Genomic DNA, 11,697 nt, shown 5'->3' on the forward strand with positions numbered 1-11,697 from the left:
ACTGCACAGACACATAGTAACCAAGGTCAGTGTCTCATTATGCTGGGCGCTGCACAGACACATAGTAACCGAGATGGGTGTCTCATTGTGCCGGGTGCTGCACAGACACATAGTAACCAAGGTCAGTGTCTCATTGTGCTGGGTGCTGCACAGACACATAGTAACCAAGGTCAGTGTCTCATTGTGCTGGGTGCTGCACAGACACATAGTAACCAAGGTCAGTGTCTCATTGTGCTGGGTGCTGCACAGACACATAGTAACCGAGATCAGTGTTTCATTGTGCCGGGCGCTGCACAGGTATGCAGTAACCGAGATCAGTGTTTCATTGCGCCGGGCGCTGCACAGACACATAGTAACCGAGATCAGTGTCTCATTGTGCTGGGCACTGCACACACACACAGTAACCGAGATTGGTGTCTCATTGTGCTGGGCGCTGCACAGACACACGGTAACCGAGATCAGGCTCTCATGCTGGGCGCTGCACAGACACGCAGTAACGGAGATCAGTGCTCCTTCATGCCAGTTACTGCAGAGACATCCACTGAGAGACAGTCTCTTGCCCTAAAGAGCCTACAGTCAACAGTGACATAGGGGGATGGAAGATATAGGCACTGAAGGGAGAAGAGACATGCCTAAGGTCACAGGGTGCATCAGTAGCACAGCTGGGAATAGCAGCCCATCATGCAACCTATGGTAGCTCTGTCTCGTCTGCCATTAGTCCATTTTGTGACATCAGCACTGCTGGCTGCCAGTTTCAAAGAAAAACATTTTTCACCCTCAAATACCTCCCTTCACTGGAATTTTTCATGAAAACATTTGGATTTCTTTCTCCATCCCCCCAAAATTATTTTTGGGGAAAATTTTCTGTGGAAATGTTAATCAAAAATGTCCTGTGGCACCTTATAGACTAACAGATGTATTGGAGCATGAGCTTTCGTGGGTGAATACCCACTTAGTCAGTGGAGTCTTTGTTACTTTTTACAGATCCAGACTAACACGGCTACCCCTCTGATACGAAGCAAAAAATGGTTTCCTACTGGTCTTTCTAAGAGACAGAGAGAGAGAGAGAGAGATTTGTATGTAGAGGATAGATAGAAAGACAGAGCAAGAGGTTTTTTGGGTTTGTTTATTTTTTGAGTTTTGAGAAGCCAGAATTTTTCCTACTAAATTTTCCATGGAAAAAATTCCCCTTTGACAGTTTGAAATTTGTGTTCTGCAGGACACATAAAACTGTAACAAAAAAATGTAATTCCATTTCAAAACCTTGATTCCAAAATGAAAACAGTTGTTTTGTTTCCACTTAAAATATCATTTTGTGTTGGGTTTGGAAACAAAAAAAATTGTTTTTTTCCCTCCTTTTATTTTGTCACCTGGAAAAGGAGTTTAAAAAAGGAAAAGGAAATGCAAGTACTTTCCTGCATCCATTTTTTTTTTGACAAGACAAGCGTGTGGGGGAAAATGTAAGTTGTTTCACATGTTTTTCCATTGGCAAATTGTCAGAATCAACATTTTCCAACAGAAACTTGCAATGAAATCAGAGCTTAAGCTAGGAAAAATTTCCAGGTCACAAATTTTGTCCTCTGTCCTCTATTTTTTTTGAGGGGGAGGGGGGAGTATCTGAATTGCGATTTTGATTGGTGCCAAGATTTTTACTAAAATTAAAAAAAAATTCTTTTTCAGCAGTTATCAAGGGGAAACAGCTATTGAAAAAGGCAGCTCTGCTGAAAATTCCCTCAAAATAAAGTCAAATCATCATGAAAAATGAAGGCGATTGAAAACTCTTTTCAATTTGCTGAGATGCCACTAAATTTCCATTTCCCATCAGATCTAGCTGAGATCTTGTGGATTCTCACCTACCAGGCAGGTTTCTTTTGGGTCTGTCAGTCAGACCCCAAGACTGAATTAACCACAGAGACACAAGGGTTGGCAGTGCCTTGAACTCTGTGTGCGTGTGATCATTGCCCTCTACTGGAGGTAATCAGAACCATTTCATTGAAGAGAAAGGCGTTTGCACCAGTTTAATTAAATCGATTTCAAATCCCATATGGAAAGAAGGGCAAGCTTGGTGTGTAGATAAGTCCTGAGTACATGAGACTAAATCAATGCAGGCAAATGAATCCCATATCAGTGCGTCTACACAGGGTATGGCACCTGTTTAACTTGATCCAGAAATTGATGTAATTAATTCATAAAATCAAAGGGAACCAGACTAATATTCATGGCTGAGCCCTGTTCCTGCTAGAATTTCATATAAAATCTAGTAGGGAGCCCTAAATATTAACAGAGTTCACTCATGCTTTTCTCACAAAATATGGAGAAACTAAAGCTGGCTGGGAAATAACTTCTGCTAACCACTAGACTCCCCCAGCCCTACCCATTATACCCCACACCCCTTCCAGGGTTGGGAACAGAACCCAGGAGCTCTGACTCCCAGCTCCCTTGTTCTAACCCACTAGATCCCACAGCTGTGGCTAGAACCTAGCAGCCCTGGCTCCCAGCCCACCATCCTTGAATCATCAGACCCCCCATGCCACACACACTAATTCAGATTTATGTTTTTGTTTTTTAACAACCACCCCCTAAACGTTTTCACCTAAAATAACAATTTTTTTGGCAAAAACTTGTAGAAAAGGTATTTTCCATGGCGGGGAGGGGGTGTTCTAGTGGAAAAATTTTGCCCAGGTCCTGTATAAACCACCCCTGGCCGGCCTTGCTTCTGTTTCTGTCTTGAGACACTTCATTCCTAAGTGCTTGCCAGCCAGATCCAAACAAAGGGACCAGTCACTGGATATCAGAGCTTCCTGCAGAGGAAGAAGTCTGTGGTTTGCGCTGGTATGCAGCTCAAGAGCAGATATTCCAGCAGAGCAAACACTCAGGCAAATGCAAATAACCCAGTGGGAACATGTCCCTTGGTTGCATAGGTCAGGTGCAGCACTGCAGTAAATCATGCCAGGCCTGGCCAGTGATCAGTTGCTAAACGTGAAATGCAAAGCAAAGTGCTGACTGGGGATGGACTGGCTGGGGATGGGATGCAGAGATTTGCATGGCTAGGGAGTGGGCTGAAATGGCAAGGCTGCAGGTAGAACCCAGGAGTCCTTATGCTCAATTTTCCCCCTTACGCTCTAACTACAGTAACTCCTCACTTAACGGTGTAGTTACGTTCCTGAAAAATGCGACTTTAAGTGAAATGATGACAAGAATTAATGTAAATAGGGAGGGAGAGGGGGTTAGGTTCCAGGGAATTTTTTTTCACCAGACAAAAGACTATATATATATATATATATATATACACACTCACACACACACACAGAGTATAAGTTTTAAATAAACAATTTAATACTGGCACACAGTGCTGATGATTGTAAAGCTTGGTTGAGGGGGAGGAGTCAGAGAGTGGGATATTTTCCTTACTGCTAAATGATGAACTAGCAATTGGCTGAGCCCTCAAGGGTTAACCCTCTTACTCTACAAGGAAGCAGGAATGGAGGGAGGGGAGACATTGCAGACAGAGACACACACTGTATGTGTGTGCGACAGATATGTGCATTTCCCCTTTAAGTACACTGCCTTGTTAATTAGATCAGCTTGATGAGACCCCAGCTGCTGCAAGTTCCCTCCATCCTGAGCCCAGGTGTGTCCCCCCTGCTCTATGGAAGATGGGGTAAGTGGGGTGCAGGAGCAGGGGGGAAGGGGACACCCCCAACAGCCCCCCTCTTTCTTCCCTTCCCGCCACACAGCAAGCAGGAGTCTCGGGGAACGGCTCCAAGGCAGAGGGCAGGAGTAGCATGTGGTGGGGGAGGGACAGCTGAACTGCAGGCAGCTGCTGCACAGGGAACTTAGGGGAGTTGGGAGCTGATGGGGGACTGCCGGTCCACCCTGGTTCCAAGCCCCCACCAGCTAGTTGCAACGGGCTGCTCTTCCTGCAAGCAGTAGACAAAGCAGGCGGCTGCCAAACGACGTTAGAAGGGAGCATTGCACAACTTTAAAAGAGCATGTTCCTTAATTGATCGGCAACGTAACAAAGTTAACTGGGACGACTTTAAGTGAGGAGTTACTTACTAGACTCTTCCTTCCCGAGCTGTGAATAGAACCCAGGAGTCCTGACTCTCAGCCTGCCCTGTTCCAACCACTAGATTCCACTCCCCTCCCAAAGCTGAGGATAGAATCCAAGAGTCCTGGCTCCCAGCCCCCACCCTCTGTACCCAATAGATCCCATTCCCATCCCAGAGCCAGGAGTCCAGGGTCCCAGCCCCCCTGCTCTAACCTACTAGACTCCACTCCCTGCCCAGAGCTGGGGTTAGAACCCAGGAGTCCTGGCTCCCCGCCCCCTGCTCTTTCTAGATCTGGAGTTAGACCACAAGAGGGGTGACCAGTTGTGGATAAACATTTCACTAGACATGGGGCCAGAGAGAGTGAATGAGTGTGAGAATGAGTCTTTAGCTCAGGGGGTTAGGGTAGCCCCCCCACTCCCCTGGCAGGATAGAGCCCTGGGCTCTATCTTCCTGCTCCAATCACTTTCCATTATCCATGCCGAGAGCTACAGGTCCAAACAGCATATGGCGGGGGGCGGGGGGGTGCTGGCCTGGGAATGTCTCGTTGGCAGGGGGTAGAGCAGCCTCCCAAGCAGTGGGAGGTCCTGGTTTCACTCCTTCCTCCCCCTCTGCCAGCTGGGGGAACTGAACCTGGGTCCAGTTATAAGTGAGGGAGGCTCCATCATCTCCTCCTTCACTGGGCAGTTTGTGTGGGGCAGTGGCTGGCCCCACCTCATTCCCTCAAGTAACAACTCAGGCGCTGAGCCTGTCTGACCCCAGGCAGCTGGCTCCAGGCTGTGGACTGCAAACAGAGAGCAGACAACGTGGCAGAGGATGAGATCCTGGACAAGCCTGACTGACTCAAAATAAATCTTACTGAATTCAGCTGGCCTGGATTGAATTTATGGTTTATGGTGAGCATGTGTGACTTTCCCCTCTGGTGTTATCTGGGCCCATGATCTGCTAGGTCACTCCAATCCTTGACTCTGGGAGCCAGCCTTACCCTGCTCTGCTGTGAGAACCCCACTCATGGGCTGTTCACGCACAGCCTCTGGTATGTCAGCTGTTCCTTGGCTTGTGCAACCAAATGACACTAGCCAATATCTCCAGTCCCAGACACAACCCTAGGAACCTCCATCTTGCAGTGTCCAGATATGCCCACTCTCAAGATTCCAAACCACCATTAATGGCCCACACTTTGCATAATTACAATAGGCCCTCAGAGTTATGTTTCATATTTCTAGTTTCAGATACAAGAGTGATACATACGTACAAATAAGATGACCACATTACCTCATCGCAGTCCCAAACTGACCAAAGGAAGCGGGGTGGCTCACTCGAGAGCCCATCAGCTCCTTTTGTTGCTGCCTAGGCCAGTGTCCTTTGTCCCTGTGAGGCTGGGCTGGGTTTGTCCCATACCTGCGCTGATGAGGTGGGAACTGCCCCTCTGCTCTTGGGGAGTTTTTGCCTTGGCTTGCCCTAAGCCATGAGGACACATTTTCAGCCTCATAACTATATACATGAAATGACAACCCATAATGTTACTATAACTACGATTACTATAAGATTACTATAACAACCATGCTCACTACATCCCGAGCCTTCCAAAGACACCCGACATGACAAACTTTGCATTAAATACAACAATATCATGTTATAAGCATAAACATGGGGGTGCTGGATGTTCCCCCGAGGTACAAAACATCACAGCGTGTCTAATATCAGCCTTGGGGAAATGGTAGGACCTTCAAAGGACTCCTTAGGACAATGCGTGTGACATGTATTTCCTAAGAGGTACTTGGAGGCCTTTTGAAGTTATACCCTGCAGAGGAAGGCCCATCACCCAGTGATCACCTGCTCCTGGAAAGTCCCACTCAAAGCCCCCCAACCTGTATAAAGGAGGGATTAAACTGGCCACGAGTGGGCTGGCTCTGAGCTGAGGTTGCTATGAGCTTGTTGAAACTTTGGACCACGAAAGAGACCATTTTGCAGGGCTGGCAAGACACCTGCCAGACTCATGCTGGAGACAGCTGGGGGGGGGGCAGGGGGCAGTAGGGATCTCCTCACTTGGGTAGGTTCTTTTATTGTTTTAATGTTTTCTCTGTCTTGCTTTTGCCTTTGGAATAAATGTGCTTACTTAGGGCAAGCTGTGCGGTAATTTGCAACTGTAAGCAATTGCTCTGTTCTTAGTCTCTGGAGAGCAAGCCAAGTGCAGAGAGAGGCTGGTCATGAAGGCAGGCTGCTGGAAGTACCCTCGTCAGGAAGGCGAGAAACTTAGATCTCTGCCCAAAATGGCTGGGGAGCCAGAAGGCTGAGGGTGGCTGCCCTCGGTGGACCATACAGAGGGACATACAGCTGCAGTTCCCTCACCTGTCACAGGGGCCTGCCTGCATCCTGGATTTAGGCATCAAACTCTGTGAGAAGGGTGGGACCCACCTGGTGTGGTGGCTTTCATGGATCCCCTTCTCAGGCACCCCTCTTACTCTGACTGAGGCTTAGGAGCAGCCGCACCTCCCTCAGCTTTGTGCATCGTTGGGTAGGGGTCCCTGGGATTTTCTGGGGTGCTGTGACGCTCAGCGTTGCAATGCCTCTATCCCACCAGGGATCCTACCTGTAGCCACCATGTCAAGTGTGACCATGAAAAGCATGTGGCCCTGACCCAAGTGAAATCAGGGTATGACTCCAGAGAAGCTGAGATCATAATCCTTTCTCTGTGCCCGGGATCGAAGGGCACTGTGTTCCTGTCCTGCTAGCCTGGCCATATTTAGCTGACCCGGCTCCTGTGCCGGCCTGGGAAGCTCTGTAGCTCCAGGGAAGTGCAGTCAATAGACGCAGGCTGCCAAGGCAAACCGAGGAGCCCAGGGGACATGCTTCGTGATACGAGTCTGGCTGCCACGTGCTCTTGGCCAGAACTGCCCGGATCCTGCAGAGACAGAGACACCTACGTCTGTGCTGGACCAGTGGTAGGGCCTTAGCTGACATCTCTGGGCCCGATCCCCCTTCATTCACAGCAGGGCCACTGTTCTGGGGCTAGTTCTGCCCTGCCTGGCGATGGGTGTTCTCATTTATACTGACACATCATGTTCCCCAGCCCAGCCAGTGCCGGGACTGGAACATCCCTAGAGGGGAAAGACCCAGTGCCCCATTCCTCACCCGCCTGCATCAGCCCAGTGCTCTGCCTTGAGGCTGGGAAAGGCCCCAGATCAGATTCCCCATTCAATAGAAGTGAAAAGGAAGAAAGTGTTTACTTTGCAATGCAGAGATTACAACTGATACCTAAACAAGGAAGGAATTCAGCCCCTGGGGGTGGTTGAATGAGCGAGGGCTGAGGGCTGGAATGCAGCCCAGCCAGGTCAGGGGACGGGCTTTTCCAAGGAACTGAGTATTCGCCTCTGTAAATAACCTGAGCTCCAAAAAGCAGCTTGAATAAACAGGTCCGGCTCTGAAAGGGCTGGGGGAAGAGGACTCCAGGATTTGCACCTGGACCCGCCATGTGATTTCGCAAGCTAATGTTTGTGGATTATTGATGGTCAATGATTTCATACTGTGAGACTCAGCTCAGAGGGGAGGATTTTCATTGGGAGCTATCGCATCTCGTTACAAACCCAGAGGTGTATTATTATCCTGCATCTCTAATAACACCAGTTGGATCACATAGGCCACTGAACTAGCAACCTGTAAATCTACGACCACAGACCAGCTCTGTCTGAGCCAAAGAAGCAGTAGCTTAAAACTGTGGTTATCAACCAAGGGGACCAGATGTCCCGATTTTATAGGGACAGTCCCGATTTTTGAGCCTTTCGTATATAGACTCCTATTATACCCAACGCCTGTCCCGATTTTTCACATTTGCTGTCTGGTCACCCTATTTTCAACCTCTTTTCATTTGCAGGCCCCATAACAAATTTCAGATGGAGGTGCAGACACTTTTGGAAATCTTAGCCATAGTCTGTGGATCCCCAAGGGTTCATGGACCAGAGGTCGAAAACCACTGGCTTAAAAACAGCAGCTGATGGGAGAGCTGCTGTGCAAGGTTTTGCCACTAGCAGGCAATAGGTCCATACTGGGTTACTGGACTTTCAGATGACTGGGGAAACTGAGGCACAGAGAAGGACCTTGTGTGGAGAATGGGTGCCAGGACACCTGTCAAAATTGTTCACTCTCAGCACAAAGAACAACATTTATCCCCAGACTGACTCCCAGCCCTGCACTTTGCCTTAACCCCCATGACTAAACCCCACTCTCCCCCTGCCCACAGCAGGGGTAGAACACAGAAGTCCTGGCTCCCAGCCCCCTGCTCTAACCTACTGGACCCTATTGCAGGCCCTAGGGCCGTGCTCTCGGTCGGGGGCTCTGTGGCGCCCGGCGCAGCAGGGGCCCTGCTCTCGGTCGGGCCCCAATACAAACTCTGATGAGAGCGTTGGGACTCAGATTCTCTTATCCTATCTTTTGTAAGGTTCCCTCTCACCCCTTCTTCTTTCATCTCAGGCTCTGAGCACAAGGGTACAATTGTCAGCCAAGTGGGGGCAGAGACATTGGCTAGCTGCACCCTGGACAGGCACAGAAGCTAAGAGGAATTCAGGGGACTGTGGGAGGTGTGACAAAGTTCCTCCTCTACCTTGGTGGGTCCTGTGCTTATTTGGCAGATTTGCTCACCTCAGTGATCTTCCCCATAGTCTGGGTCAACTTCTCCTGTGTCTGATCAGGAGTTGGGAGGTTTGGGGGGAACCCAGGCCTGCCCTCTACTCCAGGTTCCAGCCCAGGGCCATGAAGATTGCAGCTGTCTAGAGTGCCTCCTGTAACAGCTGCATGACAGCTACAAGTCCCTGGGCTACTTCCCCATGGCCTCCTCCAAACACCTTCTTTATCCTCACCACAGGACCTTCCTCCTGGTGTCTGATAACACTTGGGTGCCTTAGTCACTCTCAGCTCCTGGTGCCTCTTGCTCCCAGCTCCTCACATGAACTTCCTCTCCTCTGGCTCCCTCCCTCCCAGCTGACTGGAGTGAGCTCCGTTTTAAACCCAGGCGCCCTGATTAGCCTGCCTTGACTGGCTGCAGGTGTTCTAATCAGCCTGTCTGCCTTAATTGGTTCTAGCAGGTTCCTGATTACTCTAGTGCAGCCCCTGCTCTGGTCACTCAGGGAACAGAAAACTACTCATCCAGTGACCAGTATATTTGCCCTCTACCAGACTCCTGTACCCCACTGATCTGGGTCTGTCACAGTGGATAGAGAAAGAAGGCAACAGACCCAGGGTGCAAACTGGACATAGGCAAAAGGCCCTGATTCAGTGCTCCCTAATGCTAGTTCAGGGAGCCAGGGAATGGGACATGGGCTGTCACGCTGTCTGAAGTGCCTCACGACTGTGAGTGCTACCTCAGGACAGAGTGCCAGAGAACAGGGCAGACACCCCGAGCTGGTGGTATGGACTAGGATTAGATTTCACCAAGAAAGTGACAAAGGTGAACTCCTTGATCACTGTACAGTCTTACCATGGAGCCAGACAGTCCCCTTAGACTCCCCAGCCTGTCTTGCCACCTAGGCAAACTGGACTTCATGATAAAAGGTCACTTACACCAAAAATCACACCACAGTAGGTTGCTCCCAGTTCCAAGGGACCAGTCACTTACTCCCGATCAATGAGTACCTAGATCCTACACCACAGACAATGCTGGCAGCCAGTTCTACAGTAAACTACGTAAAAGTTTATTAGCTAAGAAAAGGACATGAGAGTTATTGAGGGTTGAAACAGGTAAAATATATGCACAGGTGAGTCACAGTTTGTAATTCCAGCTGGGGGCAGTGATGTAATAAACAGTCCTTTCAGAGTATCCAGATTGTCTCTGGGGATCTCTGCTTTGTATCCGATACAATTCCCTGTCAGAGTCCAAACACTCCAGAGATGCAGGATATTTCCTTGATCCATACTTGTAGCTTCTTCTCACAGAAATCAAGCTGACAGTGTCACTACCCGTGTGGACTTTTCCTTTGACGGCAGAGAGAGAGGAGCACATTGTGAGTCTTTGGCCTCCTCTCATCACACATGTCAAAGTTAGAATCAGGACTCACAATTTGTCAGACCACTCTGTTTATTAGCGCAGTGCTCCGCCAATAACATTCAGAATATGTGAGTGGCCATGTAAGGCCCAAACAGTCTTATTTATACAGATAAAAGAGAGGGAATTAGACAAAGGGACAAAGAAATCAAAGCAGTAAAATTCACCTGGGGCACAGCATGCATATCCTATTTCCTTACCAACTGTTATCAATCTGAGGCTTATGCTTCACCAATTGCCCTTAAACGGTGCAATTGTTCGATGTTAATGTCTTTATTCCTGACACCTGGTTGCAGCATTCCAACAATTTTGCTTAAAGGTACAGACAACGTTTCTTTAATCCTTTCTATTCTTACTATATAATTCATTCTACTTTCACAATCCCTCCTTTTGGTCAGGTGTACGCCATGACCAACCCTTACTGGGTTCCACAAATTAACCGTTCCTTATCTCTTTGTTCATCAGTGATATTCAAAATCATCATATTAGCACTATGTTTTGGGGCAGTCATCTGGGTGACACAATTCTGGATACAACAGGAGATTAACTGAAAGCACACAAAAATCACTAAGATTCCAAACAGGATAGCTAGGGCTCCCTGAAACAACCAGTTTCCTATGCCAGAGAAATTGAACAGGTTATAAAGAACTCAGCTCTTCATGAGGAAGATATGCTATTTGTTCTAAGGGGCTAGCGCGATCTATTACCTCATTGGTATTGTCAGGTATAAACACACAACATTCTTTCCAAATGAGAGCCAGGTCCCTCCTTTGGCCGCCAACACTATGTCTAATGCTTGACAGTTTTGGAGGGCTACCTGTCTGATCACCCCTGTTTCTTTGGCCAGGGTTTTTAAACTTTCTCCGGTTTCATTTGCCATTATTTCAACCACTGCTTGTAACCTTAGGAGTCTTCTTGCGTGGTGTATTACTCCCCCAAGTGGGATAAAGGAAGTGCCAATGGCCTCTTCCCAAGTTAAGGGGCTTATGTTATGTATGTATCATTGGGCATCTGGTAAGTCCCTTCTTTTTCGCCTGAAATTACGGAGGCGTTATCGTGGGAGGGACTCTAGTACTCGGAATTGTGGGAAGAGTTGGGTGGGATAACAGATACCTGACCAGTTAGCTGGTAATACAGTATAAGCTTTGGTTCCACAAACCCAATGATGGCCTATTAAGGCAGGGAAGGGTCGACTGCATCCATTTGTTACATAGGTATCTGCAAATGAGGAGTAATATCCTCCAAAGGGCACAGGGTAATCCTCCTTACAAGGAGTGGTAGTGTTTGTATGGCATTGGAAGATTGTATTATTTTTACTAAGATTACTGTAGGGGGAATATGAGATTGATTTTTCTGTTTGATCCCAGGTTGAGAAAAAATTCATATCCCCATACCCGGCCCGCCACTCTTTAGTTTTGTTTGAATAATCCCATACGCCATTTGCCACAATATGCTGAAGGCAACGGCTTTTTCCCAGATCCAGCCCTGTCCAATTACACACCCAACCCCAATGATCTTCCCCCCCCCACACTTATCCATTTAGATATATTTATTCCCACTGCTTCCCAAGTGTCATTGCTGTTCCATGTTTTGTTAAATGGACGAGGTCCT

Source organism: Gopherus evgoodei, unplaced genomic scaffold, assembly GCF_007399415.2.
Source record: "Gopherus evgoodei ecotype Sinaloan lineage unplaced genomic scaffold, rGopEvg1_v1.p scaffold_31_arrow_ctg1, whole genome shotgun sequence".
Classification (NCBI taxonomy): domain Eukaryota; kingdom Metazoa; phylum Chordata; order Testudines; family Testudinidae; genus Gopherus; species Gopherus evgoodei.